An 8,707-nucleotide genomic window follows, 5' to 3' on the forward strand; every position below is an offset into this window, starting at 1 on the left:
AGCGCTCCGCCGGTCATCGTGTACGTGAAGGTTGAAAGCTGTCACATTCGCCTGCCAGAAAGAAAAAGTTTGCAGCATAAACATTTCACGAGTGGCACTTCGGCGTGTTCGAGTTGTTTGCTGTTAAAACGCACTTTCAGCTCTTTGAATGATTCTGTCTCAGCATCGCTGGAAAATCACCGTAACCCTACTTACATTACCACTTACTTCAACTTTCAAAAGTCTCACTGAGGAGATGTTCTTGCTATTTGAGATACCGTGTGCTTTACACGGCGCGCGTGTTAGAAAATGCGGAGCTTCTCGTAAACCGCCACCCTGCTGATTGGCTCAGCTGGACACGCGCAGAGACGCAGACAGCCGATTGGGTGAAATACATGACATTGCAGCACTTGCCCGCCTCCACTTATTAATCGAGTAGACGATCTTGTTTTCGCCCTCATTTACCGAGCGTCACGATAATAACTATGAATCTTCATATTGTGGCGTAAATATCTGATCACATAGAAAGGGTATTAAGAATTATGGGATAGCATCTCCGCTTTATTAGAGACATATCTCATTGTGATGAGATAAGAATTGTAGACCACCAAGGAGGGGGTGCGCTGACAGTTGGCTAAGGTCTTCAAAACTGTCGCTTTGTCTGTTGTAATCGACCGTGGAGCGGGTTCTTAATGTCCTATCTTCCGTTGTCAACTGGTTTTACAAAAATGATTATGTTAAGGGGGGCATTTTAAATTGTTATCATTTGCTTATGCAAATAATTGAAAATTCGTTATGCTTCAAAGTGTGTTTAACTTAAAATTTATTTATGTATATAAATGTTCAGTGCTTCAGTAATTTTGCCCGATTTCATTACATTTCCACATAAGCTCTCAAAACCTGAGCGCAATAAAGGAGTAAATACAAATAAATCGAATTGAATTCACTTAGTGCAGTGAGATAGATAGATAGATAGATAGATAGATAGATAGATAGATAGATAGATAGATAGATAGATAGATAGATAGATAGATAGATAGATGTGAAAGGCACTATATAATAGATAGATTTGAAAGGCATCATAGATAGATAGATAGATGTGAAAGGCACTATATAATAGATAGATTTGAAAGGCATCATAGATAGATAGATAGATGTGAAAGGCACTATATAATAGATTGATTTGAAAGGCATCATAGATAGATAGATAGATAGATTTGAAAGGCATCATGTAATAGATAGATAGATGTGAAAGGCACTATATAATAGATAGATTTGAAAGGCATCATAGATAGATAGATAGATAGATAGATAGATAGATAGATAGATAGATAGATAGATAGATAGATAGTGTAGTCAGCAGGATTTGATTAGATAGATGGCCTGAAGGAGCAGGGAGAGACAGCAGAGATGCTGAGTGTTGGAGTTACAGCTTGTGGTGTGGGAAACTCTTGTGTGTAAGAGTTTCGCACAGTTAAACTCTGTTCATACTGGAATTTGTGTCTGTGCATTTGTGTCAGGGGTTTGAGAAACTGCAGCACCCCCTGGTGGACACACTGTAGATAGATAGATAGATAGATAGATAGATAGATAGATAGATAGATAGATAGATAGATAGATAGATAGATAGATAGATAGATAGATAGATAGATGTGTAAGGCAGACCTGCGTCTCTTTTAAATGTACTTAAAGAGAATTCAGAAAGTATTCAAACCCCATCATTTCCTGTACAATTTATCGTGCTGTATATTTCATTTGCAGTGTTTGCCCATCAGTCTTCACTCAACAGCCCATAATGATGTTTTCAGAGAGGTTTGTATATTTCTTAAAAATCAACGGCTGATATCTCTCCTTCATTGAAGTTTTCAGACTCTTCATTCAGTACTTTGTAGAAGACCCTTTTGCCTGCGGTTCCAGCTTCTGGTCTTCATGGTAAGTCTCCACAAGCTTTGCACATTTGGATTTAGGCAGTTGATCCAATTCTTCCTGGCAGATTCTCTCCAGCTCGATTTGGTTGGATAGGGAGTATCTCTAAACTGCCATCTTCAGGTCTCTCACATTTGGTTTAAGTCTGGCCTTTGTCTGGGCCAGTCAAGGACCCTGAGAGTCTTGTCCTGAAGCCACTGTGTGATGTCTTGGCTGCGTGCTTTGGGTCATTCTCTCATTGTCCCAGTTTGAGGTCACAGGTGTTCTTCACGGTCTGCTCTGTATTTAGCAGCATTTATCCTTGCCTCAATTCTGACCAGTCTCTCTCTACCAGCACTCCCATACAATGATGCTACCGCCACAGTGTTTCACCATGAGGGTAGTATTAGGCAGGTGATTAGCTGTGCCTCATCTTCACCAGACATAGTGATTGAAGTTTTACCCAAAGTGTTCACTTTTGCCTGATAAGACCAGAATCTTTGAAATACCATTTGGCAAACTCCAAAGGGGCAGTAATATGCTGTTTACTCAAGAGTGGCTTCCGTCTGTCCACTCTGCCATAAGTACCTGATGGATGTAGTGATGTTGAGATGGTTATCCTTCTGACAGGACCACCCCTCTCAGCAGATGACGTCTGATGCTCTGCTAGAGTGACCACTGGGTTCTTGGTCATCTCTCTAACTGAGGCCCTTCTTACCCAGTTATTCATTTTGGCCAGACAGCCAACTCTATGAAGAGTCCTGGTTTCTTCTTCTTCTTCTTCTTCTTCTTCTTCTTCTTCTTCTTCTTCTTCTTCTTCTTCTTCTTCTTCTTCTTCTTCTTCTTCTTCTTCTTCTTCTTCTTCTTCTTCTTCTTCTTCTTCTTCTTCTTCTTCTTCTTCTTCCTCCCAAAGCTTTAAGAATGATTTGATCCCCTTGCCCTCATTTATGGTTCACCACAATTTCATGGTGGAGGTCTACAGAGAGTTCATTGGACCTCGTGGCTTGGTTTTTGCCCTGACTCACATTGTGGGATCTTCTGCACACAGGTCCATGTGTGTCTTTCTAAATGATGTCCAGTCAATTCCGTTTGACACTAGTGGGTGCTAATCAAGTTCTAGAAATATCTCAAGGAGAATTAGAGCAATCAGGAAGCACAATTTGGAGGGCCCCTGCATTGGGTCTGAGTACTTCTGTAAATGAGAGATTTCAGTTTCTGATTTTTGAAACCATGTTGTCACTTTGTCACTTATGGGTTATTGAGCACAGACTGATGAGCAGAAATAGCAGATTTAGTCAAGGGGTCTCAATGCAGTGTACAGTATTTCACATCTTCTCTCAGAATGAATCCTCATGCTTAACATGTATTATAAATATGGCAGTTTAATATATAAACGGGGCGTCTTCACCAGTTCTTTGGCCTGATTGTATCGGGGCAAGTCCTGGGTTAGCTTCGTTGAGTCGCTGGGGATGTCAGACCCCACTAACCACCACACCACACGCCACCTCCAACTTGCTAAGGTTAAGTAAATGAAGTCTACAACTGAAAAGTCGTCAAGTGTGACCCTAACCAAATTGGCCAAATGGAAGCCCCCTGCCTTGTTCTAAAAGTGAGAAGGTGGTCCGGTGGTGTGCACCGCTGCCCTACTGCACTAAACTCTCAGCTTCAGTAGATTCCCTGGCATACTCCCGATGCCCTGGTGAGTGAGTCTCTTTAGGCTGTTCTTGTATTCCTGGCCGTGCCCATCAGGTACGCACTGCCCAAAGACAGACTGGCATCCCATCCTGCTTGTTCTTGTAACACTCGGAGCCAACACTTGCACTCTTGGGGCTCCAGGCTGAAGAGATCGACGCTCAGAGGATCCAGGGCTTCATTGTTGTTATTTGACTGAATATAAAATCCATTCGCAGCGGGGCTGTAAGAACAATTGCCGATTGAGGAAGTCATTTTGGGATTCCTCCTGGGTTATTGAAATGGATGAAAGGCTGCGTTCATCGTTATGAATTTTGCTGGATCTATGCGTGATTCACTTTTATTTGAGAGAATGAGAAAGCCCTCCACGAGGAAAATGAATGGGAGTCAGGGCTGTCGTATCCAAGGCCACCGCTGCTGTTATCATAATGATTTTATGGAAGACGTTGTTTCAATAAATATGCAAATGGGCAGCTTTGGCAAAATGACGCCTCTTTATTATAAGAGAGTCATGCAGGTGCCACCTTCATGTCAAGCTGCTTTTCGTCGAGGACGTGCAGAGCCGGGCGCAGTAAGTGTGAGATGCAATTTCAATTGAAAATCACACTCTTATTATTGGCGACCCCCAACAGCTTGGCATCAAAAGAAACAATCAGCCAGCCATTTTTAAGCATGCTTCACCTAAGACGGGGTCTAAAGCCTTTACTGGCAGCCCTGGGCACAAGGCAGGTATCTGTCCTGGGCAGAGAGGAACCCCTGTCTGCAGCCAACTGGGCACTCATACATGTGGCATAGTAAGTCCGCAACTCAGAAAATAATAAGAATTAATAAATAAAAAATTGTGGGTGTGCATTGTGGCGTGTGGCCGGGGCCCTTGCCAAGCTGGGATGCCTCCATGCTGGAAGAACCGGGTGAGCAAGCATAGCCAGAGCGTTACCTAGATAGCAGCCCCCCTAGATTGCAATGGTGCAGGGCTTCATGGGAGTTTTTGTAATGATATAACGAATTCCAAATTATCTGCTAATCCACCTATCTTGGTATTATCTGCAAACTTCACCAGCTTGTTCCTTAAATTCCTATCTAAATCATTTCTATATATTAAAAATAGCAGCTGCCCCAGCACTGCCCCCTGCTGGTCACCACTCTTAAAATCACCCAATTCTGATTGACTTCCTCACACGTCACCCTCTGCTTCCTGTGTCTGAGCCAATTCTGCACCCATCAACACTCCACACCCTGAACTGCCACTTCTTTTAGTTTGATGCCCACCCTCTCATGTGGCACCTTATCAAATGCTTTCTGAAAGTCTTGATCAATAATCTCATCTGCTCCACTCTGCTCGTATCCTCTCTTCTGACCCCATGCTGACTGTCCTGTACTTGCCAGGTGTTGCTCAATCTTCTCCTTAATAATTCCTTTCATTAATTTTCCTGTGATGCCCGTTAAGCTTACTGGCCTGTAGTTGCTTGGATCTGCCCTGTCACCCTTTTTATATAATGGGATGAAATTTGTCATTTTCCAGTCCTTCAGAATCTCTCCAGTGTGCAGTGACTTCCTAAAAATACGTGTCAAGGGTTTATATTTGTACTCGCTGGCCTCCTTAAGAACATGAGGGTAAATATTATCTGGTCCTGGTGATTTGTTTGATTTCAGGTTGTTTAATCATCACAGCTCTTCTCCCTCTACAATTTTAAAATCCCTCAGTACCTCCTTAGTAGTCCCTGTTACTGCTCTGAGGTTATCCACTTGCTCACTTGTAAACACCTCATAAAAACGTAAGTTTAGGGCGTCTGCTATCTCACTGTCTGTATTTTATAATCCTCCTTTACTATTCCTGCTGCCCTTCACGTCCTCCTTGATTGTTGTCTTACTATTTAAAGAATCCCTTAGGGTCGTCTTTCGCCTTATCTGCTCTATTCCTCTCCAACTGTCTTTTAGCCTCCCTGATATCCTTCTTAATGGTTGCTCTCATGTTCTCATATGCTTTACGATTCACTTTGCAGTCCTTAGTCTTATAAGCTGTGATAGAAATGAGACTTCAGACATCATAAACGTTTTGGGCAGCCACCCGTATATAAGAAGTTTAGTAATACTTGATCAGAGATATTCACAAGGCAGAGCCCAAAACAGAGCTTTGGTGGTAAGATGGTGGTTTTAAGGGCTGGGGAAGGGAATTATGTCATCTAGTCCGGAACCGGAAGTGACATCATCAGAGGCACTGGAACCAGAAGTGACATCATCACTTGGTTTGCAAGAAACTGAGAGAGAGAGACAGTCAGCACACTCTGCCACCCGCTGGTCTGGTGTGGTATTACAATTCCCCATGCCCTTTAGCTGTCTCCTAATGCCTTATCATCAGTTTTTTTTTAAATCTTTATTAATCCACAGTGTGTTTTTTTTGTTCGATTGCTCTTCCCTCTTTACTGTATGCCAGATTTTGCTTGCATATAGCATAGCAGGCAACACTGTGCTGTTGGAGAGGTCACAGCCAATGGTCCTGTCCAGCTTCACTTTCAACACATCCTCACAGGTGGCACAGTGGTAGTGCTGCTGCTTTGCAGTAAGGAGACTGTGGAAGATTGAGGGTTCGCTTCCCGGTTCCTCCCTGTGTGGATAGCGCTTTGAGTATTGAGAAAAGCGCTATATAAATGTAATGAATTATTATTATTATTATTGATCGAGTCGAACACCCTGCCCTCCATCCAGCTCTTATTCTCCATGAGATCTCCTTTTCATGATCCGCCTCATGTTCACCTCCTTTTCTGTTTCATTGTTTCTGATAGTAATGTGACTGGGAGCTTCATCATCTGACTGCATGTATGGCTGACTTACAAACTGACAGCCGATCCTCTGTGATCTTGAGTATTCAGCATGGTCTGTAGTTGCCGTGCTTTTTGTAAGGAGTACAATATCATCTGTGAGTCAGAGGAGGGTCAGCCAGTTGACATTTATCTGTAAGGCCTGCAGGTGCTAGAAGCTTAATAACTAGCTAGAGAACTGGTCCACCTTGAGCACAGGAATTGAAAGATCAGAATTCATAAGTTATGTGCCTTTTCCAATAAGAGAGAAAATACTCAACAAAGCTGTTGTAATTTTACGTTTTTTGTTCTTTGTTATTGTCCTTTGTCTGCATACTGTATTTGTATATTATGCTGTTGTGAAAGGTTTCACACTGGGACCAGCATCCCAGCCGGACTTGTCTTCCCCAATCAACCTGGGTTAGGGTACCACTACAGATACCCACAGGCCACATGGGGATTTGTCGTTCTTTGGGTCAGTCCTTTTGGGTTCCATGGGTGGCACCAAGGGACACTGAGGGGACTAGTAAGCCCTACTTTATTGGACTTGAGCCTCACTCAGATTTATTGCCGAACCACAGTCACGGGACACCAGAACTCCCAGGTTTTACACTAAAGGAGCAGCCTGCCTCAACACGGTTCCAGAGTCGGGAGGAGGAAGACAAAGCTGGCCTGAAGGAGCGAGGAGAGACGGCAGAGATGCTGAATGTTGGAGTTACAGCTTGTGGTGTGGGAAACTCGTGTGTAAGAGTTTCACACAGTTAAACTCTTTGTTCATACTGGAATTTGTGTCTGTGCATTTGTGTCAGGGGTTTGAGAAACTGCAGCACCCCCTGGTGGACACACTATAGATAGATAGATAGATAGATAGATAGATAGATAGATAGATAGATAGATAGATAGATAGATAGATAGATAGATAGATAGATAGATAGATAGATAGATAGATAGATAGATAGATAGATAGATGCTTTATTAATCCCAAAGGGAAATTCCCATACTCCAGCAGCAGCATACTGATACAAAAAAAAAACAAAACAATATTAATTAAAGAGTGATAACAATGCAGGTATAACAGACAATAACTTTGTATAATTTTAATGTTTACTCCCCGAGGTGGAATTGAAGAGTCACATAGTATGTTGGAGGAACGATCTCCTCAGTGTGTCAGTGGAGCAGGACGGTGACAGCAGTCTGTCGCTGAAGCTACTCTTCTGTCTGGAGATGATCCTGTTCAGTGGCTCCAGTGGATTCTCCATAATTGACAGGAGCCTGCTCAGTGCCCGTCACTCTGCCACAGATGTTAAACTGTCCAGCTCCGTGCCTACAATAGATCCTGCCTTCCTCACTAGCTTGTCCAGGTGTGAGGCATCCTTCTTCTTTATGCTGCCTCCGCAGCACACCACCGCATAGAAGAGGTTGCTCGCCACAACCGTCTGATAGAACATCTGCAGCATACAACTGCAGATGTTGAAGGACGCCAGCCTTCTAAGAAAGTATAGTCGGCTCTGTCCTTTCTTGCACAGAGTATCAGTATTGGCAGTCCAGTCCAGTTTATCATCCAGCTGCACTCCCAGATATTTATAGGTCTGCACCATCTGCACACAGTCACCTTTGATGATCACGGGGTACATGAGGGGCCTGGTCCTCCTAAAATCCACCACCAGCTCCTTGGTTTTGCTGGTGTTCAGGTGTAGGTGGTTTGAGTCGCACCATTTAACAAAGTCCTTGATGAGGTTCCTATACTCCTTCTCCTGCCCATTCCTGATGCAGCCCACGATAGCAGTGTCGTCGGCGAACTTTTGCATGTGGCAGAACTCCGAGTTGTATTGGATGTCCGATGGCTGAACAGGACCAGAGAAAGTACAGTCCCCTGTGGTGCTCCTGTGCTGCTGACCACAATGTCAGACCTGCAGTTCCCGAGACGCACATACTGAGGTCTGTCTGTAAGATAGTCCACGATCCATGCCACCAGTTATGAATCTACTCCCATCTCTGTCAGCTTGTCCCTAAGGAGCAGAGGTTGGATGGTGTTGAAGGCGCTAGAGAAGTCCAACACACAGAACTTCAGCAGTCGTGTTGATACTCCATCTGTATATCATAAATGTATTATACAGGTCCAAATCCATTTGAATGAAGTGCTCTGCAATGAGAAAACAAAACAATAAAATATCTATCTATCTATCTATCTATCTATCTATCTATCTATCTATCTATCTACTGTATATCCTTGCATGTTTATGTTTTCTATTATCTTAATGTTATTATTAATTTATATATATATGTTTGTTTTTTTTTACAGCAAGAGTGTGTATGGGTTATTTGTGAATCCC

This window comes from Erpetoichthys calabaricus, chromosome 11 (assembly GCF_900747795.2).
Source record: "Erpetoichthys calabaricus chromosome 11, fErpCal1.3, whole genome shotgun sequence".
NCBI lineage: Eukaryota > Metazoa > Chordata > Cladistia > Polypteriformes > Polypteridae > Erpetoichthys > Erpetoichthys calabaricus.